Here is a 26,513-nt window from a genome sequence, read left to right as displayed (position 1 = left end):
CTCTGGACACCAGAAATCATTTCTGGGCTGGGAGATCACAGAGTGGGTTTCTCTAGATCCTTGCCACTAGGTATGGTGGCAGAACCAAGCAGCATCACATCACCTGAGAGCTTACTTGGCTAGTAGAATCTCAGGCCTCAGGCCAGACCAACTGAATCCGAATCTGCATGTTAATTCACAGGCACTTTGAAGTTTGAGAAGCACGGGGTGCAGGTGGTAGCAATGAGGCTAGCCGAAGGATCTATCTCTCAGCCCCGCCCCCTCTTACTCTTGGCTCTCTTAAGCAAAGCTCAGCCCTGCACAAGTCCCGCACAAAATTTCTGCAAAGCTGGAGCATGTGGGGAGGGAGCGTGCAGGAGCTGCCCCCACTGGGGAGGGTAGAGGATAAGTATGATTGGATGGGCGAAAGAAGGCTTCCTCCAGCTCGGGCTCTGCGGAGTGTAGACACTCCCCCGACCCTCCCCCAACACCTCTCCACCCCCACCCCCCGCAGCTGCTACCGCCAGCCTCCCGCCGGTTGCCACGAAAACCCGGAACAGCTGCGTGCGCTCACGGAAAGTCCTAGGGGCGACGCCGGGCAGCTGGGCATGCTCAGTAGCTGGGGAAGGCTTGGGTGGAGAGTAGAAAGCTTTGGCTTTGCCTCCCCCACCTCCTTTACTGCCGGCCCCCGCCCTCTTTGCCCCTACCGAGCCCATAGTAGTTGCCCCGCGTGCGCTGGGCAAGACTGGGAACATGGCGCTTCTAGCGATGTAGCAGCCGAGGCGAAGGGGATGAGGCGCCGCCGCTTCGCTGACAGCCAGCCACCAGGTAGGCAGGCGCGCTTGGCGGGGCTGCCTGGGTAGATGGGCGCGGGGAGGGGCACTTGCGGGGATGCGCACGGCTGGGACCCGGGGCATCTTGCTTTGCTGAGAGAGGCTGCAAAGCGGGCATCTGTGACAGCGCGCAATTGTGCATCTCCTAGGAGATGTCAAAGGCTGGGGACCGGCTGGCTGGAGGGAAGGGCTCCGGGGACCGCCCCCCCGCCCCCCTCACACACACCCATGCGCTACCATCCATCCTGGGCTCGCCACGGGTCAAATAAAGGATAGTTCGTTTCCTCTGGGCAGGAGGGCGTGGGGGAGAACCGCGAATACCAGTCTTGGGAGTGCGCTGGTCCCCCGGACCAGTAGCAATCCCAGCATCAGTTCTTTGTGTATAACAGCCGCGCACGCCCGAGGGTGTCACGGTGTCTACATCTCCTGAGGAGTGTTGGACATATTGCCGGGGCAGGATTCCCGTATGGTTTTTGTCTCTTGGCAGGTGTGCACTGGAAGATGCAGTAGCTGAACCTTTTTAGGGCTGTGTTTTCCTTTGTTACTTGCCTTGGTGTGTATGTGCATGGTGGGTTGCAATGAAGAGAGAGAACTTCTGCTCATGGGCACGGGTGTGGGTAGAGTGTGGAAGAGGATCTCAGTTCCAAACTCTTGTCAAAATTGAATGCTATGTCAGCCTCCTGGAGGGTAAACTTGAGAAGTCCAGAGATGAGTGCCCAGTTTGGAGAAGCGTGTTAGCCCTTCTTGAACTCATGTGTGTCTATCTGGAGCTTTAAACATGGGATGCAAGTTAATTCAACATTAGATATTAAGATAATTCGAAACAGTGGGGCTGTCTGTGGTGGGGTTTTTAAGGCCAAATTAATAAAGAAAAAAGAGAAATTGGCACAAAGCCACAGAGGAAAGTGTCATCTTTAATAGTTGATGACAGCTTAGAATGCTGAATACACTTTGGGGAAATCAGGAAAGCTGGCATTCCACAGGGTTATGTCAAGAAATAGTCATAGGGTCTTAGTTAACTCACAGAACTCAGCTCATCTTTTTCTCTGCTGGGGTCTGGTGACATGTAGACATTCTCTCTTACATGAGTCCAGATGGACTAGATGCTCTTTAGAAGCCCTTCCTACACTAGAATTCTATGAAATTGACACCCCATAATAACAGTTCTGTCACTGTATATTTGTGTATCTGTTCTATTGAGTTAGGGAGGAAAGGTAAATTTAGGATATGCTTTTATTTTTTGCTTTATAATTTAAAGAGTGGACATCTGCGACTGCAAAGTTTAGAGATGCCACCATCCCTACACACAGTACTTATTTTATAGTCTATTTAGGTAGCAAAAATGAGTCAGTATCATCAAAATGAAATGGGGAATGCTTGAGGAAAATACATTTAAGTAAATTAAAGTCATAAATGTCCAATCTGAATAGTGCCGTGACTTTGAATACATATGTGCAAAGCAGAAGCACTGCTAATGGAAGTAATAGAAGTCGATGACAAGTTCATTGAGAGCATTGGTCTTAGAATAAAATTTTTCTGTTCTTCTGTGAGTGTGTAGAGATTGGCTCCTGCAATTTGTTACTTTGTAAATAAATGTGTTTTAATTTCAGGCATTGTAAATAGTTTGGCAATGCATCTTTGTCAGAGTTTGCTAAAACGCTGCAGGTGTGAGAGGCAGGTGTTCTAGGGTATGGCATCATCTTGATAATAAGACAGCTGACTTTGAGCTCTGACTTCTGATTTTAGCTTTGTGTTCTTGGGCAAGCTATTTAACTTTCCCAAGCCTCAATTTCCTCATCTGTAAAACAAGCCTAGAAAAACTTTAGGTAAGACTTACCTAAATAGGAAGGTGTTTGGATTACTCATAATGTAAGCCACCAAAAAAATGGTGATGACCATTATAAGAAGAAGGGAAATGGATGTTTATTTAATGTATACTGTGTGCCCTGTTTTATGCTAGTCAGGTTCAAACATGTGATCTCATTTAATCTTCCCAACTGTATTAGTTTGCTAGGGCTGCTATAACAAATTACCAAAAACTAGGTAATTTAAACCAGCAGATTATTCTTTCGCGGATCTGGAGGCTAGAAGTCTATAATCAAGGTATAGACAAGGCCATGCTCCCTCTGAAGCCTCTAGGGGAAGATAAGGTGTTCCTGGACTTGTGACAGCATAATCGGAATTTCTGCCTTCATCTTCACATGGCAAAGTTCTCTCTATGAGGACACCATTCATTGGATTTAGGGCCCACCCTAATTCTGTATGACTTTATTTTAACTTGATTACATCTGTAAAGACCCTATTTCCAAATAAACTCAACATCGATAGGTTCCAGTTAGATATGAATTTTGGGGGAACACTGTTCAGCCCAATATGCCAAACAAACAGCAGAAAACCACACTAAGCAAAATTAAAAAAACTAAAAAAAAAAAAAAACCAAACCTAAACAAAAATGACAACAGCAACAAAAATACCCCAATCTTAACACCTTTCTAATCTTTCTCATCCTGGTAAATGGCACCAGTGTCCATGGAGTTGCTTTAGCCAGAAACTCAAGAATCATCTTAGATACCTCCAGAGATTCTCTTTGCCTTTCATATCCAGAATCATTACAAAGTCTTATAGATTTGTCCTCTACTCATACCTCTAAATATATCTTGATAGATTCTACTTTCCACCCCCGCCATGACCAACATCAAACTTCAAGTTCAAATTTCTCACCTTGATTATTAGTATAACTTTCTAACAAGACCCCTGGTTCCTTGCTTGGCCTCTCTAATCCTTCATCCACAACAGATAAGGTCATGTCAGTATCCTGCGTAAAATGCAAATACATTCCTGGGAGAGATTCCACAGACTCTCGGAGTCCTTGGTACTTGGCCTGCCTCATCTTGGGCATCTCTTCCTCTTGCTGCTATCACACTGATCTATTTCTTGAATATCCCAAGCACTTCACCCTATACTTTGCCAGTCCAAGCTTTACTCATCCTTTGGGCCTCTTTGATCTTCCTTCCTCAAAACCCAAATCTTTCATCACCCTTCTCTTCTTCCATAGCACTTATTTCCTATTTATTTGTTTGGTTATTTATTTAATGTCTATAAGCTCTGTGGTGGCCATTTATTTTGTTTTGCAATGAAAAGATGCTCAATAAATGTTTGGTGAATGAGTGAAGGAATGAATACCCTTATAGAATTTTTCCATGCCAATTTGAGGATCTGATTTTTTAGAAACTTTTTTTACTAACTTGTATAAAAAGCGATTTAGAACCTGATTCTGACTTCAAAAGAGGGGTATTCTTGGCTTTAACAAATGTATTTTCTAACAATTGGTTTTACGCAAGCCATTAAGAATAGAGTCAAAATATTTTCTGACAACTGAGGATTTTGTAAAAATATGTGAGTCAGTCAACAAATATTTCAGAAGTATTTGTTGGATATTTATATTTGCCACGCTAAGCCCTAGGAAGACAATGGTGAACTAGACTTTTAGACTTCTAGAGATTAAGAAATAATAATCATATTTTGTGTAATAATAATTAATAACATTATTGAGCTTCTTTATATGCCAGATTCTCATCAGTTTCTATCTTTACTTATTATTATAAATAGTCCTTTAATTTTTCTCAACACAGAATCCAAATCAGATAGATGCACAACAAATATTTGATAAATAAATAATTAGTAGATACTATTATCCTGATCTTTTAAAGTATAAAACGTGTTTATTTGGAGAAACGGGAATCTGCTCATATATAGAAGACTATGCAATTGCTCTCTAAATGTATCTAGGTGGGCCTTGTTCCATTTAAAAAATCATCCTGCCTATTGTCTCTGGGGTTAAAATAAGAGACAAATTGTTCTTTATTTGAGAACAGGTTCCTGGTGTGTTTCTTCCACAGTTGTCAGAATTGTTAATCACCAACTGAATTGTTTTATTTGTCTTGTTTAATCCAAGTGAGAAGTGACTTAAAGTCTCTCATTCAGAGCTCCTTTTGGTAGTTTTGAATAGCAAGACCCAGTAACTTGGGGAAATGAATGTAGTTCAGCAGAGGAACACAGGTTGCATTTTGGATTCCTGGGGTGGCCTCAATGTCATGTCATTTTATTATTTGCATAAAAGATTATTTTTTTAAAATAAAAGTATCATTTAATGCAGAGGTCCCCAACCTCCGGGCTGCAGACCAGTACCTGTTTGTGACCTGTTAGGAAGGGTGCCACACAGCAGGAGATGAGAGGCGGGCCAGTGTGTGAAGCTTCATCTATATTTGCAGCCTCTCCCCAGCACTACAATCACCCCCTCAGCTCCACCTCAAATCATCAGGCATTAGATTCTCACAGGAACACCGGTCTCTGGTGCCAAAAAAGTTGGGGACCGCTGATTTAATGCATATGGTTAAAAGTATAACTTTTCACCTAAGTAATGAAAAATCAGACATGTGTCTTGAGTTTGTTTGTAAGTGACAGATACAAAATTAAGTCAGCTAAAACCTAAAAGAACTAATAAGAGATTTCAGTAAGGTGGTTGGTTAAATGATACATCTTCAAAAATCAATGGCTACCCAAAATGTCAGTATTTACTGACTAAAAAAAAAACAGTAGAAATTGATTCTGTTCACGAATCCACAAAAATATAAATTACCTAGGAAAAATAGTAATGGTACAGAAAATACTTGGGAATAATAAGATATATCTAAGAACTTAGGAAGGTATAAAATTTAACTCACACAAATAAAGCAAAAAATGAACAGATGAAAACATACCTTATTCTTGAGTAGAAAGATGGATATTATGAAATGGTTATTTTTCCATGATTAATTCGTTTTATCGCATTGGGAAAACTTGACAAAATGATTCTGACATCCATCTGGAAGAATAAATATTTAACAATAGTCAAGAAAATTTTTCAAAAGAATATATAAGGGGGTGGGTTGTCCATCCAGATATAAAAAATAAATCTTATGATCAAACTGCAGTCATCATAGCAGTGTCATACCGGTCTAAGAGTCAAACAGCTTGATGGACTAGAATAGCCTGGAAATAGGCTTGGGTAGTTTTGGAAAAAGAAACGTAATAAAGGATTTTGAAATAATGAGGAGCATTTGACAAGGAAATTGGCTAAGTATGCAGAAAACATGGAACTTAGAACCTCTGTTTACATGACTCACTAGACTAAATTCCAAATAAGTTAGAAAGTTTATCTTCCCGGTGAGAAACCAAGCTAGAAGGAAATATTTAACAATTTTAGGACAAGGACTTTCTAGTATAAAATTGATGGAAAGACTCACAAAGCAAAAGATATATTTGAATATGTTTTTAAACTTTTATATGCAAAAAATACAGTTTAAAGCAGAAAATAATTATGGAGAAAAATATTGACACCGAGTGCTTGCATATCAGTAAGAAGAAAATAACACTCTGATATAATTTTCTAAATATCTGAATAAGTAAAAGGAAGAAATAAGAAGGTTAATACACATATTTAATAAATATTCTTACTATTAATCACTAAAATGCAAATTAAAACAATGAGATGTCATGTTTCGTGTAGTGAACAAACAAACAAAATGTACATATATTAAAGTCAGTATATATATGACAAGGATGCAATGAGGCATTATTATTACTACTGGTGGAAGAAAGAAATGTGATACAATCTTCCTAGAGAACAGTTTGAAAATATTTGTGAAAAGCCTTTAAAAGTTCAAATTATTTGAGAGAACTATTTCTCTGGCTTTTTATTTTAATCTTTGCTGAAAAAGTAGATACAGGCAAAATTTTATATAGAAGATTATTATATATTCTGTAATAGAAAAAATTAAGCAATCTATGTAACTAAAAACGGGGGGCTGGTTAAAGGTATTTTAAGGTCCCCAGAATATAGACTATTACGAAGATGTTAAAATTGATCATTTCAAAGATTATGTAATGACATGGAACAACCTTCACCACAATTTTAAGTGGAAATAACCAAAAGCACTACTGCATTACAATGATGTATGTTTTGTGGAATGGAAATAACACATGGATATGTAAAAACTAGAACGAAAACAAAAAGTTAGGCAATGCTTAGGTGGTAGAAATATGGAGGGCATTTATTTTATTTTTTATGCCTGCCCAGATTTTTCAAAATTTAGTGAATGCTAACGTATTGTTTCATAAACAGAGAAAAAAAACGTATTTTATAAATATGGCAGTGATACACATTTAGGTTATAATTATTCATTTATGTAACAAATATTCATTGATTATCTCATGTCGGGCTCTGCCAAGTGTATCAGCAGTGACTGTTAGTTTGCATGCAAATGAAAGAAACTCTCACTTGAGCAAAGAGAATTTGCTAGGCCATTATCACATAGCTAAAAGAATTGCCAGAGATGAGGGCGTGTGTGCGCACAAAAAAACAGTGACAGCAACCACCACCAAAAAACAGGCTTGGAAGCAAACTGGTACATAGCTCCAGGATTTAGACATAAGGTACTAGAGAAACAGCCAAGAACAGCCTGCTCAGGGCTGATCCATTGTGCAGAACACAGGAGATGCTCTTTTCTTCTGGAGTCAGCAGTAATATGTCCTGAAGAGTGGAGCTTTTCAGACTCGATCTTCATATACGGGCAGGGTTTCTGAAGGGGAGAGCCAATTCTCAGGTGAGACAAGAGCTGGTGAAAGGATTACCTGAAAGAAATTGTTTAGCATAAGCAAGAAGTATAGTTTGGAAATAGATGAGGTACCAACACAAATCTAGGCTTCTTTTTGTTCTGAATTACTTTACATTTAGCAAGTCCTATAGTGATGTGTGAGTTTAGTCCACCGTGAATGCTGGGCTCTTGGTTCTAATAACTTTTGGCACAAAATACTAAAAATCATCCATAGATCATTTTGTATATTTCCTACAGTTCTCATCATAAATAGGAAATGTCTGTGGCTAACCAGGTATTTTAATGCTCAGGTTCATGTCACTTTGATAACTGTTTATAAACTTTTCCCTGAGGAGAGAAGATTTAAAAATGGAAGGGAAAAAAGTAATTATTCTTCAATTGCACTAAAAATGGGACAGAGAGAATCTTGAAAACCAAGAGAGGCCCGTGCCCTGGATACTTCATCATAAAGAACTTGGCTGCTATGTCCTCAAACCTCTGTGCACCTGTACAGTCCTTCTGCACCAATCAAAGGGTTCATGTGCCACCTTCGCTGCCTTGGGGTCCTGCTCTGTATGCCTGACACCTTGGACTTCCTTCTCATAAGGCTCCCGAGCCCAAGACAGTCTGGAAAGACTTTAATGGAGATGTGAATGGAGTTTGGACTCGGCGATGTTGTAGTCTATACATAGTGATGGAGGCCAAGGTGGAAAGAGCAGGGAGGAGGGTCAGGGGGCTGGTTCTTCCTGTTCTGACCTGTATTTTCAAGTATTCAAGTATTTTAAATTTAAACCCGACTTCTAGATTGTTAGGAAGGCATGTTTGCCAAGCTAGTCACATAGAACATATTTGATAATTTTAGCTTGATTTATCATATTTAAATGTTTAGATATATAATAATCAAGACTCCATTTGTGCTTCATTTGTGCTTTTGCCCCCTCAAATGTTAGGATCAGGCCTGCTCGAGTAGCTGTTTTAGAAAGAAAGGTAACAATTGTTCACCCAGACAGACACACATGCATATACATACACACATACATACACATTAGCTGCTTGTGCAACAGCAATATAGATTATAAGAAAAATAGATTGCACAAGATGTATCAAGCCCTCATCCAAGTATTTTACCTGTGTATCTTAATTGATCATCATAGAGCTCTATAAAATAGGTAATTCAAAGCAAAGTGTTATGTAGGTACATAGGGTAGCGAAAAGCAGTCAAACCCTGGCTTATCTGAAACCAATTGTCCATCAATACTGTGGCATATGGCAACTCAGTATGTAAGAAGTTTTGTTCAGAGTCCTAGAACCTTCACTAATTTGAAAATCTCTGGGTTAATCAACCCACTTTGACTCTCAAATCCTTTGATTCAGCATTTCTGTTCACGCAAACTTCTTCCTGAAAAGGGAAAGTAAATGCATTGACTGTCTGGCTGTGTTCAGTATTATGATTTACTTAAATGATCAAAGCCAAAGATCAATATTCATTTTTTTGTATAAGAAACAAATTTAACTTAACTTTTAAAACAGATATCAGTTATAGGATTCCCTCTGCCAATTTTCAAGGGAATTACCATCTATGTCATTGGTGATGAAGGTAAATTGGCAATGAAGAGTGAATTTGTTTTTCCTTAAAGCGCTGGTTCACCCCCAAACCTCCATTACCCCACTGTCCAACTGAGTCGAGATGATTTTATCCAAACATTTTTGGTTCCATCACTTTTAATAACAAAGTACAGGGATATGGGCTAGGGCTCACTCACTCACACTTTCAGTCCTAAGTATAAGATCTATGATAGAGTCAACAATTGTTAGCTTCTCTTTTCAATTAAGATTCAGATTTAAGGTTGACGTTACAATTTAAGAAACCCTTTAGCTGTTTTCTGGATGGAAATTGATCTCTGCTTCTAAGCGTGATCATTTGAGTTATGTAAATGAATGTATGTGTAAAACACTGATTTTCTAGCTAATTGTTTTTAACTGTCATCTTGAGTTGCTCTCTTGCCTAATTTAGCTCTAGTGCAATTTACTGACCTAGGAAGAGAACTTCCTGGAATGGAAGAGTAGAAAACTTTTACTTCATTTGTTTAAAAGATTCTTCCTCCATAGTAAAAACAGTTACTACGTGGATATGATTTAACCTCTAAAAATATAAATACCGAGGAAGGAGGAGGGATTAAAGGAAAACAAAATTTTACAGAAACTGAGTGGAAAGCTTTCCTCATCTGTGTGGTTTTTAGGACAGTGTTTTCTCTTCTCTAGGTTTTAGAGAGATGGAAACAAACAAAAGAAATTTTCCAATAATATTTCAATAACAGCTATTCATGACTCGAGTTGAAGAGTAATTTATTTACCCTTTACAAGAGTTTTTAATATTACCAGTGCCTCCAAGTTGTGTCCCATCTTCTTACTACTCCAAGTAACTCCACTCTCCCTTCTCTTCATAGCAAGGAGTCCCTAAATCTCATCAACTTAAAACTTTCTTGTTTTTGCCCTTCCTTGTCCCCACTGCCACTCCTCTTGACATTTCTCAATTAGACCGTGTGTCAACCTTTTATTTGTTCTTTGTCTTCATTCTCACCTTCAGGTGAACATCTGATAATCACCTTCTCATTGAAAACTTCTACGCAGCTACCATTCCTTCCCTATCCCCGCCCCACCAAAAAAATTCTCCCATATGGTCTGGGTTATCCCTCTTAACACATTCATCACAGTTCTTTAGATGTTTTTTTTTTTTTTTCACTTGACTCCCTTGTACTAGACTGAGAACTCTTCTAAAGTAGGTATCTGGTCTCTTCGTCTCTGTATCCCTCTGTAGCACCTGGATTTCTGCATACATATGTCAGGTCTTTAATGTTTGTGGGTGACTGGATGTTACCTAAGCTAAAAACCGAGTCTAGATGCAAAAGGGTAATGCCATGATTTAAAATTCTGGAATGGAACCTAGCAATGATCTAATCCATTTTCTTAAAAACAAAAAAAATTTCACCCTAATGTTCATTTTGAACTTTCTACAAATGAAAGACACTGAATTCTAGTGTAAGAAAGATTAATACTCTTTCTGGTTAGAGACAAAAATTTTAGTATTGGATAGGAACGTAACCAATATTCTCAAAAGAGAGAAAGTAATGGAGCAAACGATAAGCCAAAAGCAAGTTTTCCAACAATAAAGTAAAGAAACTGAGCTTCTTGGAAAACATTAAGAATAATTATTTGATTACTAGATGCAACTTACAACTACTACTTTGTTGTCCCAGACCTGGTATGAATATACTCGGTTAGTGATGTGACCCGTGCTTGAACATCAGTTGATTTTTATACTGAAAGCTGGGGTTTTATTCAGTTCTGCCCAGATCTTTGGCACCACTTGTTTCCATAGTAACAGATGCCCTAAAAATGAGAAAAACTGGAAGGCTCGGGAGGGAAATGACTAAGTGGTCCAAGCAAGGCGTTCCTCAGTGTGGGACCCAGGGTCTCTTCAAGCTTTTGGTCACATGTATTTGTGGCAGGATTCTCAGACAAGCATTTAGGGTGATAATCAGAAGGGATTTTAAAGGTAATGTATAGATACTCTACAAAAGGAGTCACTGTGTTTACTTTAGCCTGGATTCCTGTGGTGGTGCCTGTGTTGGCATATTAGCAGCCTACACTGGTTGAAAGAAACACTTGCCACTTAGAGCGCACTAACAACTAGGAATCGGAGAACCACAACTGGAGACTTTTACTGTCTGTGAAATCTAGTTGAGCTGTCCTTTCAAAACTGGAAGCTATAGAACACTGAATTCTAGCAGGTACTAACATTTGACAATGCCGAGTTTCCAGACTTACGACTTACGGCCTAATTGTGTTCTGTTTGGCATACGTAGTGTGAAATATCCCTCTAAAAATCCAGATTTATGGCTTCTCTTTAAAAATTGTATATACACAAATACAAAATTTAGCAACACTGACCGTGTTTCCACTTTGGCTGAGTAGCAGCTGCCTCCACCATAGGCAGATAATGGAGTCTTCACTTTGCCACAGTCCTCACCACACCCCGCCGCTCATCAGACCATTTTACTTCAAGGTACAGGGATAGCATTATTCTCAGTTACCCTGGGTGATTCTAATATTGATTTTCAGCTTTTCCTAGCCATTCTATAGAATGCTTATCATTTATAAGGTTCTTCTTCACTTCTGTGGGCATATGTGCATTGGTCCTTGAAGCCTTTGAATTTGTAATCTTTGGATTAGAGGACAGGATTGCTCTACAGTTTTGGATCATTTTATCCTTATGTGTTGTTCGTTTTTCTCATTTCCTGAAAATATGAGCCAGTTTACTTAATAATTTAATATAAGGCAAATGTTATTTTAGAAAGATGCATTTTTAAACTTACATCCTCGAAAAAAAAAAGCTAACATTAAACTTCCTATGCTGGTATGAAGTTTGTTTAAAATGAGAGTTTAGGGATATTTGGTGGGAATATTTGCGTAGTTAGGCTTCAGCAAATAACTTTTTAAATATTTTTTTGAACAATAGATGATTATGAAGAATTTCCTCTTGTGTTTCATTTGAATTAAACCAAAAAAGAAAAAGAAACCACAGGTGAGAACTCAAAAGAATGTTATCATATTTCATATGATATTATCTGGAAAGTATAAAATATTCAGAATGCACATATGCCCACAGAAGTGAAGAAGAACCTTATAAATGATAAGCATTCTATACAATGGCTAGAAAAAGCTGAAAATCAATATTAGAATCACCCAGGGTAACTGAGAATAATGCTATCCCTTTACCTTACTAAAAGGTAGTAAAGAACAAATGAGATAGAAAATTCCAGAGTTGTTCCTGGCATTTTTATTTGATTGAGCTGGAAGAGTGAGATATTTTAGGAGTGATTCACTCCCCTCCCTTTTTTCAGACCTCAATTTTATTTTAAACACAGAGCACTGCCTACCCATTGAATGCAGTGTTCTTTTCTGTATCAACCAGGTATGCAATGACTGTAGATGTCACTGTAAAACAGAAGAACTCTTGATTCTAAGTTATTCGCTTAACTAGTAAGATTAAAGTAAACAGAGATAACTGGATCTGCTGTCTGTTAGTATGGTATCTGCTTGCTTCTGCTTTATCCTTTGACAGACTAGATAAAAAATAGGAAACAGATTTTACAGTGACCATTCCCAAGTAGTCATTCATTCATTCAACAGGCATTCATTGTGCACTATGTTTATTTGGGGTGGTACTTCAGTACATGGAGGCACATCAGTGAACATAGCTAAAAATCCCTCTTAAGCGGGGATAGACAGTAAACAGTAAACATAAATACATGTATAGAATGTCAGAAGATAATCTGTGCTTTGAAAAAATAGAGCGATTGATAAGGGGGATCAGAAGTGCCGAAATGGTGCCAGGAAAGGGTGAAGTTTTAAATGAGGTTAGAACATGCCTCCTTGAGAACGTGACATTTGAAGGAGTGGAGGGAACTACCTGTGTAGAACTACCCTGGAATAGATATGAGAGAGCATCACAGGCAGAGAGAACCCCGTGGAAAGGCTTCAAGGTAGAATACCTGGCTTGTTTGAGGAAGTGCAAGGAAGCCAACTTGGTTGGAACAAAGTGAATGAGGGGGACATCAAAAAGAGACAAGGTCAGGGAGGTGAGGGATAAACCCTGTGGCCTTTGAGCAAGATGGGGAACTGTTGGAGAGATTTGAGCAGAGGACAAGATTTGACATAGTTTATAAGAGTCACTTTGGCTTGTCCATTGAGAGAGGGAAGGTGTGAAAGCAGGGAGACTGACCAGGAGGATAATACAATAATTCAGATGAGAGATGATGATGTTTTGACCAGGCTTGTAGCGGTGAAAGTGGTGAGTAGTGACCCAATTTTCATATATTTCAAAAGTAGTGTTTCCTCAGAATTAGGTATGGGTAAGGAGAGAAAGAGAGGGGTCAAGGATGACTCCAAGGTTTTTGCCTGATCAACTAGAAGAATGGAATTGCTTTCAGCTAAGAAAAGGAAGACAGGAAGGAGTTAGTTTATAGAGGAAAAATCAGAAGTTTAGTTTTGGACATTAGATATCCCACTGGAGGTCTACTTCCAGTGGAGTTGTTGAGTATCTGTGTAATGCCAGTTGGAAGTCAGTAGGCATCTGGGTGGACATTAATAGGGCTTGCTCTATCCATACTTGTTTTCCCCTTATCTTCAGAAGTTGTAAAAAACCTTTTTTTCCTAGCCAACTGTGAGTGTATTAATTGGACCATCTATTAGTGCAGACAAGGACACCTTATGTACAATGGGTAAAAGGGCATGGAGCCTGAGTAAGTAGCACTCAAAGTCATTTCCAAATGAATGAGATAACATAATCATAGGTGCCGAATTGGAGTCTTAGATAATTAAGCATGCAGCTGTTAAATGCATCCCATGTTGAAAAATGGGACAGAAGTAAGGCTATAATTGACCTTGTGATGAAGCAAAGGATAAAATATTCCCCAGGAGTAAATCATTTACCCATGTAATGCAATTGCATTCTTTTAGAGCACTGGTAGACCAGTTGGTAAGCCATATCTCCTCCAAGGCATTAATGGAACTCTGTTTCAAATACAGCAGGTCTTTGAATAATATCATTGTTTTGTTATAACGTTGATGAGGGAAAAAAAAAAATAGATTTCTGTCTGGGGTCAATGTCTGTGTGGGTTTTCTCTGGATACCCTGGTTTCTTCTCACATCCCAAAGATGTGCAGGTGAGGTGAATTGGGGTGTCTAAGTTGTCCATGTCTGAGTGTGTGTGTGTGTGTGTGGGGGCATGTGAGTGTGCCCTGTGATGGAAGGATGTCCTGCTCAGGTCTGGGTCCTTCCTCATGCCCTGAGCTGCTGTGATATGCTCCAGCCACTGGCCACCCTGCTACCCTGAACTGGAATCAGCAGGTTGGAAAATAATTCTTACTTGTTTTTATTAATCTTTCTTAAATGTTTGTATAGTTCATATTTATTTCAGTGTTTAAATTGGAAGTGTTTGGGGGTATTTATTTAGAAGTATGGTGAGGTTTTTGTGACCAGAAAATATGCCATAGGAACTTAATTCTTGTTTATATCAATTAGCCTATTATAAAATTGGTTTAATTTCCTATCATACTTAAAGTCGCAGTTTCCAAGAACCTATCGATGATGTTAAGTGAGGACTTACTGTAATGTGGTTCATGCCATGATCATTTTAAGGGACAGATACTATGAAAGTAGGGAAAGTTGTAGAAAATATAATAAAAATTATATCTATTGGCATGGACAATAAAAACGATTTTAATGAGTCTAAGTCTTGCTAGAAAACCCAAACTAAAATAGTTTTCAAATGGATAAAGGAGAGAGTATATGCTGAGGGCAGAGAGACTAGTCTTAGTCAAATTCATATATGTGTATACAGTAACTGTTAGTGAATTTTACCTGGGTGTTGAAATATACTTGATCAGCAGGATATGAGGAATGGATGTTGGGCAAGCTGTAGTGGGATTTCAAAAATAACCCAGATGGTTCCCTTGATGAGAATGTATGAATTGAGGTTGTTTAGGATAGTAGGGAAAGTGTTTTAAAATTGGCCATCTGCTTCCAAGAATTGTGAAGCAAGAAGGGGATCCAAAGTTGACGAGGTCATAGCAGTATTGCCTGTAGGATATTCATAATTTCTGGTGTTCCTAAAGAAATGAAGAGAAGAAATCTGGGGAAAGCTGTCAGCCAGAAGAGTGGTCTTGAGTGGCTTTGAACCATCAACACAGAGCCCTTCTTTACCTCTTTGGTTGCTCTACTTGTTAAACCGGAGTGTTACAGTTTTGCTCTTCCTAGTCAGAACTTCATGGCTCACCATTCAGTTCCTCTGTATTGCGGACTCAGTGTTGTAAAACTTCAGGGAGCACTGTTCACATCTGGTCCATATGAATGGTACATGCCGGCGTGTTGTAGTCCACAGCCTGAATGGCCTCCTGCTGTAATTCTGCTTGTGTTGTCATTGATTTGGCCTAAATTTTGTGAAATGGAATGCCTTGCCGTGTAATTATATGTGTTTTCTGTTCTCCTCCCTCTCCTCTGGACTGTAAGAGGCTTGAGGGAAGAAGCTAGATTTTATGTATTTTTAATAAAACATCTCATATGACACCCTTCATTCACATAGAGTTCCTCAATAAATCTTTATAAATACATGAGTGAATGATAGTGCTGGGATTTGTTGAGACTTGACTGTGTTAGACTCTGTATGAAATATTTTACCTGTTTATGTTCTTTATCCAAACAGTGACCCTAGGGGGAATACTTTGCCTTCGTTCTCCTTTGAGGATGTTGAGATGGTGAGCAGCAGGTAAATAGAGGGAACAGTGAGTGAAGACAATTCTTTCAAAAATTTTGATGTGAAGGACTGAAAGAGTTAAGAATAGATATAACTGAAATAGGACGTTGGGTTGAGGGAGAGTATTTTATATAAAGATGGATGGACTTCAGCATGTTTAAATGTTGATGGGAAGGATTTAGTCGTAAGTTGGAGGATTGAAGGTGTAGTTGAGAGAACTGATAATTTACATCTTTCAGAGACGAACCCACAGGACGAACACATGGAGGAATAGACAGGAGATCTGTCCTCCCAGAACAGGGGTAAAGGGGAGGATGAGACAGATTCAGGGAGACTTGGTGGTGGGAAGCCGGAAATTCCCACCTGTAGCCTTTTCTTTTTGCCTTTGAAGAAGGAGGCAAAGTTATTCAGTATGAGGAGGAACATTGTGGTTGTCATGGCAATGGTGATGGCAGTTTTAAGGACAGTGAAGAAGGTATGAAATAGTCTCAGCAGAAATTCAGAGAGACTGCATTAGTCAATCAGAGACCCTAGCATTTCCATGTACTTCCATCAGTTTGTGTTAATGAAACCATGGCTGCAAATTAAAACTCTTAAGTACACATTTTCTTTATATCTACTAGTAAAAAGAAGTTTGGCCCAATTTAACTAGAATCTAAGATAAGAGAGGCCTGCACATGGGGGAAATTTGAATTTTATCAAATGCATTTAAAGAAATTAAGCTTCTTTGGATTTCTACCATGAAAGTTGCTATTAGCAGAAGGGAATACTAAGTGTATCCCCCCTATAGACTAAAGTGTATTTGCAGCCAGATGCTATGGCAGATGGAGAGTGGGTATCTTCAACAGGGTTCCTTTACTTGAAAGAGACTAAACTCAGAGAGATCCAACTTGAAGTGTACCAAGCAAACTAGGAAATTATTGACCTGTAGAGCTAAAACGTCCAGAAATACAGCTGGATCAGGAGCTCAAAAATATTATCTTGGTGCCATTTCTTTCCCATCTCTCAGCTCTGCATATTCTGCATGGACTTTATTCATAGGCAGGTTCTCCCATTTTCCTGGCAAGATTCTTCCTCACCCCCAACCCTTGCACCCCTTTAGATTTAGACCCTACTAATTTCAAAGTCCAGCAGAAAATGCTCAAGGACCCAAGAATTCCCACAAAAGTCTTAGGAATGAATTTCAGTGGTTTGGGTATTACTTTGGGGGTTGCATGACAGTGCCCATTCCTGGTCTCAGTGTAGCGTGGGGAATGTGTTTGTAGCTTTTTTGTCCCCACTAAGTCCAAACCCTGCCTTGGAGTCAGAAGTCAGAGTGGAGTGACTTTCTCCCAAACCACCTTGACTAACAGTGAGGGTAGAGAGGATTCGTAAGAATTATCAGGATGCCATTATCAGAAGCAGGACCAGTGGATGTGGTCGTGAAAAAATTTTTTTTCCTTAGACTAGATAAAAGTAAAATTACCCAATATAATTATATTCTCTACAAAGTTTTCTGGTCCAGTGAAATTGTTTTGGTCTCATAGTTTTGGCAGCCCTAACTCATTGGACTTCTTATATTTGAAAATATCTATTTTTCCTGGAAATGAATTATTAGCTTCCAAAGACACTACTCATAGATTCTTTTTCCTCATCCTCTTGTGATCTTTGCTTTTCCTCTTTGTGTCCTAATTTTGCCATTGTACAGCAGCTTCTATTTTGGAAACTTGGTAAGAAATAGATTTGTGTGGATATACTGATTTAGTATGAAATTAAAATGAAAAGTCATTTGCATATTAAGAACCTCACTTAATGGGAGGAAAATCAGTGATAATTGCAACCTAAATGTTCTCAGGGAATGAACTTCTGTGGGTTAGTGAGGACATATTATCATACTAAACTAACATGAAATGTATGTACCCAGTCCCTCAACTTCTCCTGGTACTTCCTTTCTTTGCCTTTATCATGAAAAGTATATTTTTTCTCAGTGATTAAGTGATCTGGTATCATGTCCTATTATTTGGTTGAAATGATGTCCAGTACCCTTGTTTGTGTTATTTCTACAGTTCCATCTTCTGGTCTATGTTCTGTTTGAAAAGTGTACACCTACCGTTTTGTTTGGTTTTGGATGTTCACGCATTCTTGAGAAAGTGGCAAACTTAGAATCCTATCTAATGATTGCCTTCAGCTCCTCTGAAACCATCATGTTTTCAGCTTTTCATGGAATATTATCAGATATACACTTTATGATATTTTTATCTGTTTATTAAGAAATTAAATATTAATGGCCTTAGAAACAGCAGGGTCTATGTTCAGATTTGTTTGCTTGCCCAACATGGTTTGGGTTATTGGTTCTTGCAGATACTCAGCCTTCTCTACAAACTTGGTGCCGTGAGGTGCTGTTCCCATGTTGATGGACTGACAGTCACAGATCTCTCTCTCTCCCTTTCTTTAACTTAGTTGGGGTTTCTTTCTTGAAAAATCTTTATATTCCTCTACTTCCTTCTACACAAAAGAGAAGTTTTAAGTTTTCCTCTCCTTGCAGAAAAAAAAAAAAATGTTTCCCTTGGAAGAATTTTCCTTCAAACTAAAAGGCAGAAAGAACAGTGAAATGTATTTGAAGACAGTGTTCATTCTAAATTTGCATTTCTTCTTCTTCATCTTTTTTAAAAGAAACTCAGCCTTAATTTTTACAACAGAAGCAGTTAAATATTTGTTTTGGAAATGGTGGTTGAATTTTATGTGACAAAGGTACCTGATGACCCCAGCTGCTGTGTGACCCAGTGGGAAAGGTTTCGCTGCTACTGGAGTCTGGTTGTGCCTGGCCCTCACCTGATCCTGATTTGGCCTCATTAATTCAGAATTGACAGCTTTGGAATTTAATATAAGTCATTGAGGCTAACCTGGTGTATAACTGTGTACTAGCCATGAATTAACTACTCAAGATTTCATTATTACAAAGGCCAATTTGCAGAGTTGGTAAGATGTTGGATTCTGAACTCGGGACACATGAGTTCTGATCCCTGTCCAGAACATTACTAGCTGTGCAAATAGATCAAGTTTATTAGTTACCCAGAGCATTGATTTTTTTTTTTTTAAGTGTTAAAATAATACTATTATGTTCCTCATTAGGTATGCTGTGGGTTACCACTATCCCTGATTCAAAATGTGACTCTGGTTTACTTTCTACACATTTTTTTCACCATCTGAAATTATCTTGTTCATTTATCCGTTTATTTTTTATTATCTGTCTCCTTCATCAATAAAACATCTTCCCCATAAGAACAAGGTCCTTGTCTATTTTGTTCAGCCCTCTATCTCCCCAGCCTGGAGGGAAGGCCTGGTGCATATTACAGGATCAGTAAATGTGTATCGAATGAAGGAATGAATGAATAAACCATGCTTAGCACAGAACATAGCACTTCATAGGCACTCAGTAAACACACATTATGTCTAGAGGCTCTTCTATGTCTAGAAAGTCATCTTTCATCTAGATATGATTTTTTACTGTACAGATATAAAATCATGGAAACTTAGTTTGAACTTGTAGTGGTTTTGAGATCCCGCTTCTCCTACAAACTGTGATTATGTTGAATGCCCTTATTTGTATATTCTTAAACTCATATTAAGCCATGATTTTGCTTCAGTAAAAGAAATACGGGCGAAATCGAGAGATGTGTTCAGTCACAAGCAGTTAGTAGCAGATACAAAATAAGAGTGCAGGTGTCCTGTCTTCTGTCATTCTCCCTATACTGCATGTCCATTATAACAGAATAAAAAAAACTAATAATAGTAATGGTGGTTCACTTTTATTTCACTCTTAATATGGGCAATACCATGCTCACAATAACCCCATGAGGTTAGTACCGTGGTAATCCCCATATTTCTGAGGATGAAACTGAAGCTTTAGGAAAGTTATTACCCAAGATCCCACTGTCACTTCTGAGCCCAGCAGTCTCTCTCTGGAGCCTGCCCTCATAACCACAAAGCAGTACTGACCCCAGACTTCCCACTTCCTGTAATTCAGAACTTTCATTAAATCAGACTGACCTTCACAGTCCAATTACTCAGAACCAGGGAGTGCCACTGGAGTGTGATTTTTGAGCTCTTTGAATGGTGCATGTACTTTCTACCTTGTAAGAGCAATCTTCACAGTGTGCTTCAAGAAGCTGTGTAGCCTCAAGGAAGGGAAAACCAGAGAAGCAGCTTGTTAGTTTGAGGGTCAGGCAGAGGCTGTGGTCTGGCATGTGAAATAGAAGCATATCGGCTTTTATTTTCTCCTGAATAGTTTGGTGGTAGTAAATTTTCTTTTATTAAGTTTATTGGGGTGACATTGGTTAATAACATTGCACAAGTTTCAAGAGTACATCATCTGTATATTGCATTGTGTGCTCACCACCCAAAGTCTAGTCTTCCTTTGTCATCATAAATTTGACCCCCTTTACTCTCTTCATCTTTAATTACTATTTCAGTTAATAGAAGAAAGGAAATTTTTAAAATAGTGGAAACAAAAAGCATTGGTACAGTAGACTTTTAATTGTAATAAGGATTTATTTTTGAATCATTAGGGGCCGCAGTAAGAACATAATTCAGAACACAAAAAAATTGTAACAGGACCATTACAAAAATTATACCTGAACAGCAATTTGATCTGTGATAGTAACTCCTGTTCCATGTAGGAGCTGGGAAGGGTCTGGTTTTGGGGACAGGGCATTGAGTATTGTCTAAACCTGAGTACATAAATTTGAAGAGCTGCTCCAGTTACTGGGATGGCCCAGTAACCTCATCTGGACCCTAACAGTGCCTTTCTTCCCAGGAAACTCCCAAATACTCCACAAATGCATTTTAGTTGTCACTCCTTGTATTCCTGGGGAGCGGTGGCAGGTATTCATCTTCTTGTTTTCAATGCAGATATTAAACCAGATTTATATGGCTAACAGTATAGATAGCAAAATATCATATGATTCCAAGTGGCCACTCTCACACCATTGCTGATGCCTACACAAATGCTCAAAATATGGAGTTTGGGGAGATTCTAAGTCCAAAAATGACTCAGAAGAGCAAGATTCTGAATGGAAGACATTTAGTAAGAACTCGTATTTTTATTTTTTTAATATGCCTAATAACAATATAAATCCAAAAGAATCCTTTACAAGGTAAATTAAAATTTTGAAAAAAAGAATAGTGTCATGATTTTGTTGGCAATTTTTTTTCTTCAATGATTTATAAAATAATGGTGTACCTTGCAATTTCTGGTGTCTTAAATTCAGTGAAATATGGTAATATTACCACAAGCAATTTTTGAAGGTATGCTAAGTACTGTATTAGGCCTTTTATATGCATTATGTCACTTTATTACAATAGTCCCCCCTTATCTGTGGGGGTACATTGCAAGACCCTGGTGAATGCCCAAAACCACGGACGGTACTAAACTCTATATACACTATGTTTTTTTCTATACATACATACTTATGATAAAGTGTAATTTGTAAATTAGGCATAGTAAGAGATTGACAAAAATAACCAAAAATAAATGAGAACAGTTATAACAATATACTGTAATAAAAGTTATGTGAATGCCTTTGGGGCCGTTATTAAATGAGGGGTGCAGAACTACAACAGTTCATCAGGTAGATAACCTGGATGGCTGCTAAGTAACTAATGGGCGGTGAGCATATACAGTGTGGAGACACAGGACGAAGGGATGTTTCACATCCTGGGAGGGATAGCGTAGGACAGCTTGAGATTTAATCACGATGCTCACAATGGGGCACAATTTTAAATTTATGAATCATTTCTGGAAACTTCCCTTTAGTATTTTTAGACTGCGGTTGACTGTGGGAAACAAACTGCACAAAGCAAAACTGCGAATAAGGCGAGGGACTGCTTACTACAATTTGTTTATCCATTCATCTTTCGATGGACATACGAGTTGAGTCTAGTTTTTATTATAGATAATGCTATGAATATTAATGTATGAGCTTTCATGCATGTGCTTTTACTTCCCTTGGGTATGTTTCTAGGAGCGGAAGGGCTGTGTCTTATGGTATGTCTAACACTGTTTGAAGCTGTCAGTCTGTTTTCTGTGTTAGTTCCAGTTGCTCCATATCCTTCCCAATACATTGATCAGTTTTGTTTTGTTTTTTCAATTTTTGTTAATCTAGTGGGAATGGTAGATATCTCATTTAATTTATATTTCCATAATGACTAGTGATGCTGAGCATCTTTTATGTATTGTTTGACATTTGTATATCTTTGGTAAAGTGGCTGTTCAAATTTTTGGTTCATTTTTAAAATTGGCTTGTTTTCTTGTTGAAATTAAGATGTTTTTACAAATATATTCTAGAAACAAAGCTTTTGTTAGATATATATTTTACAAATATTTTCTTCCAGACTATGGCTTGACATTTCATTCTTAAAACAGTGTATTTTGTTTTAATGCTGTCTCATCAGGAACTAGAACAGTGGTTATTAGTACATGGTGATGCTCAAAAATTGTTTCTCAAAAAGCAGATTTAGTGAAAGGTGGTCCCCTGAAATTTAAACAAGGTTTTACCAACCCTAGATCCACTAATCTTAATCAATATACATTACACATATAGGCATGTATAATATAATGAAGTATATTATATAATGTAATATATTTCCTTGAAGGAATTACCGATATAAAAGAACAATACTAATAGTTAACATGTTCTGATTGGTTACTATGTGCCAGGCCCTGGTCTAAGCATTTCCCATTCATAAACTTAAAAAAAAAAAAAAAGTGAGATAGGTGCTATAATTGCTATAATTAATCAGTATTATGAAAATAAGGAAACTGAGGCTGATGGAGATGAAATCACCTTGTTCAAAGTCACCAAAGAGGGAAACTGGTGAAGCCAGTGTTTGAACAAAGCTTTCTGATGCTATTGACCACGGAGGATGCGATGTGCACATGGATGAAGAGAGCCTAGTAACTTTTTCCATTACCCAATTTTGCAGTGCTTCACAGGCTGCGTGAACATGTTAACTTTTATCCTTTTGAAAAATTCTTAAAGATGATATTTTAAAAGAATTACCTGTAATCAGATGTTGGGCTGGATAATTTAAAGATATAGACATATAGCTGCAAGACTGGCTGAGTTTCTAGTTGTAGAGATCAGCTTGCATGACTGGTAGCCACGATTGTTACGTTTTGTGGGTCATCCAGCCTCACACAGTTATGCAGCCTGTACCAGAGTGAAAGTGGTCAGCCACTTGTCCTAGTGCCACCACTTCCTTCTCTGTCACTTCATGTTGTTAGACCTGATACTCAGATGTGACAAATGGTTTTCACTGTGCCAGCATTTGACTTTCCTGCCTGTTAATGTTCGTCCTGGACCATTTTTTATTGGTATAATGAACCAAATAAAGCTTTTCTTCTTTCTTTCCTTCCTTTCTTTCTTTCCTTCCTTCCTTTCTTCCTTTCATTTTACCCGCTGAATTCTAGCAACACATTTCTTTTTGGGGGGGAGGGGGATGTAGAAAGAAAGAGAGGAGAGAAAGAGCATTTGTGTAAATATGTATATCTAAGTGGATAGAGATATATAGGTATATTTAGGTAGACATAGAAATATAGTTTAATTTATAAAGAGGGGATCATTGGTCAGCACTTTGTAAATAATCTAGTGCTCATTCGATATATATTCCACAGTCATTAAATATTCCACAGTCATTAAAAAGATATTCAAGTAGTGCTTAGGTAGCACAGAGTATATGAAAATCTGCAGCAAATCATGCAATCTATATAAACTGTTAGACCGCTGCTGATGTAGCTACCAGATGTCTCTTTTGTGAGCTGACTTCCATAGTGTTTTCCATATCACTAGAGTTATTTGAAGATTTACTTCCTGAATGTCTCCAACTGTGTGTATATGTATGTATATGTAAATGTATGTGTGTATATAGCGAAACTTTACAAATCTTTTATTCATCTATGTCAAGAAGTTTGTAAAGCTGACTTTACAAATTTTTATTAGTCTGTGTTAAGAAACGGATTCTCTCTTGGGGTAGTAGCAGGTAGAATAGATTTTGCAAGAAGATAATTTTAACAGCCACTGGTCAAAGTATTAGTTCAAATTTGTTATCAGAGTTGGAATTATAAATCGTAGTGTCTGGAGATGTCAAAAAAGTAAATATCTGCTAAATTAAGTCTAGTTAAATACTGCCTTTGATAGATCCTTAGTTTGCCTTGCTGATATTTGTGCTTTTTTAAAGGAGCAGCTGTCAGCTTTGACAAATGCTGGAGTCATTTGGGGAACTTTAAATGTTCTAGATGTCTGGACCCCATTCCAAGTGATTCTGGTTTAGGGCTAGGATATCAGGATTTTTGAAAGCCCTCCAAGTACAGAGGAAGTTGAGGACCACTGACCAAAAGGTAGAGGAAGCAATGAAGGGTCATCTTTGACCATGGACTCTGCCCAAGAAGGGTAAGGTCGTAAAATGAAACCAGTGAGTCTTGGGAGGAAGTGTCTGTCATTTTAGCATTGGCAGGTAGAGCTTTGGTGTTAAGAAAATGCTTACAGTATGGAAAGTTAGAAGAAAGGTAAATAGGATTCTATGGCCAGAGGCTTCCCAAAGTTTGCCAACTCAACAGGACGAAGAGGCTTCCTCAATAAAATTCTGACCTTGCGACCTTTCAAGCGGTGTTCTCCAAAATGTGGTTCATGTGCCACGTGTGGTATACATTATGATATTAGGTAGTTGACAGGTAAACTTCTAAAAATTGTTAGCAACTATGCAATTATTTAATATGTACTAAACATGTAAGAAGCACATTAAACCTGTGATTTCACGAATTTATTTTCAATAGGTGAGAATAACTTAAAAAAAGAGTCAATTTAAAATTGGTTTAACTAAAATGATAAATTAATAATTATACAGGTGGCATATGGCAGAAATAACGAATGTGGGATGTCAATACATTTTGAGATGTATGAGAAACATTGGTCCAGTAAACCATGCATGTTAAAAAAATAAAATGACAGCATGAAGAGCTCCCGAGCTCAGGTTTTCAAATGTGGAGGGACCATAAAACAGTGTCAAAGTCATGCCATGGACCTTTAGGAACAATTTAAGTTGGTCTAAAGACTGGGAGTAGACTAGGTTTCAAAAATAGACAACAAATAAAGAGCTTAAAGAAATGATGTTCTCAGTGGAAAGAAAAACCAGGAAAGGATTAACCTACTTCTAAAGAGGCAAATGGTAGATGGTACAGATGACGGGAAAATAAAAACTACTCAAGTCAAAACTATTCAAGTCTGATTTTTCTGCGAACTAGAATGAGTCCAATGTGGGTTAGACAAAGATACAATCTAACTACACACCCAATTAAATTCCTGTTGGGAAGAAAACAGTTATTTGCCTGCAAGTCATTTAGTTGTCTCAGCTGTTCCTTTCCTTTCTATAAGCAGATATTTGTGACCTCATGTTCTTATTGTCACTTTTTATTTTGTTAAATACAGGGTTATCCCCTAAATCCAGAATCTGAGTCATCATTATGAGGTTTGCAACTTTTTGTTGAGGTAATCCAAAATCGTATGTTTTTGCAGTAGTATCAGTTGTTCTCTAATTGGATTGTTAAGCAAAATTACGTGGTCATGTTTCATAGTCAGTTTACCTTCTCAGAGTCTCTGATTTGATAGATCTGGTATGGTGCGTATGTAAGGTTTAGCACATCGATTGAGAATCAGGAACTGGTAGTGATGAGGTTTCCTACAGCAGAGAGGGCATACATCTCCCTTCTGGGAGCATCTTTTAAGCAAAATTATTATAAATAATTTAGTCACAAGGTAGAAAGAATAATAGAACGAATGCCCAAATACCCACCACTCAGCATAAGAAATAATATATTATTAATTTAGTTGAAGTCCTTCTATGTACTTATCCCCAAGTCGCATTGCCTTCTCTCTCCTAGAGATAATCACCCCTCTGATCTTTTAATTAACAGCTTTATTGAGATATAATTAATATTTCATACAATGGTATTTAGAGTTGTGCAACCATCACCACAGTTTTAGAGCATTCTCATCACCCTAAAAAGAAACCTACTAATCATCAGCAGTCATTCCCTTTCTCCCCACCCCACCAAACTCTTAGGCAACCACCAGTTTATTTTCTGTCTCTATGGATTTACCTGTTTTGGAAATTTCATCTAAATAGGATCATACAATCTGTGGTCCTTTGTGACTAGCCTTTTTACTTAGCAAAATGCTTTTAAGGCTCATCCATGTTATAGCATCTATTAGTATTTCATTTCTTTTTGTGACCAAATAATATTCTATTGTATGGCTAATACTACATTTTGTTTATTCATGTATTAGTTGATGGACATTTAGATTGTTTCTACTTTTGGGCTATAGTGAGTAATGCTTCTTCTGTGAACACCCGAGTACAAATTTTTATGTGAACATAGGTTTTCAATTCTGTTGGGTACATACCTACAAGCGGAATCGTTAGGTCATTTGGTCAGTCCATGTTTAACTTTTTGAAGAATTCCCCGACTGTTTTCCAAAGTCACTGTACCATTTTACATTCCCACCACAGCTCCAATTTCTTCACATCCTTGTCACTTCTTCTTATGATGTGCTTGATTCTAGCCGTCCTAGTGGGTGTGACATGGTGTCTCATGTTTTTTATTTCCATCTCACTGATGACTAATGAGCATCTTTTCATGTGCTTACTGACCATTTGTATATTTTCTTTGGAAAAATATCTACTCTTAAGTTAGGCTACTTGAGAACTCTTACA

General features: G+C 38.0%; 1 protein-coding gene across 1 annotated transcript in view; it reads left to right on the top strand.

The window, feature by feature from the left end:
* The first annotated feature begins 496 nt into the window (after nt 1–496).
* PAK5 (p21 (RAC1) activated kinase 5) overlaps nt 497–26,513 on the top strand; it is a 274,162-nt gene continuing 248,145 nt past the window's right edge. Inside the window, exon 1 of the mRNA XM_023536739.1 lies at nt 497–807. The gene's annotated coding sequence lies outside the window, so the exon portion shown is untranslated. The remainder of the gene's footprint in view (nt 808–26,513) is intronic.

The sequence above is a fragment of the Pteropus vampyrus genome, unplaced genomic scaffold, assembly GCF_000151845.1.
Source record: "Pteropus vampyrus isolate Shadow unplaced genomic scaffold, Pvam_2.0 Scaffold7, whole genome shotgun sequence".
Lineage (NCBI taxonomy): Eukaryota > Metazoa > Chordata > Mammalia > Chiroptera > Pteropodidae > Pteropus > Pteropus vampyrus.
Note: the sequence above shows the minus strand (reverse complement) of the source record. Positions and strands in the feature narration are given on the sequence as shown.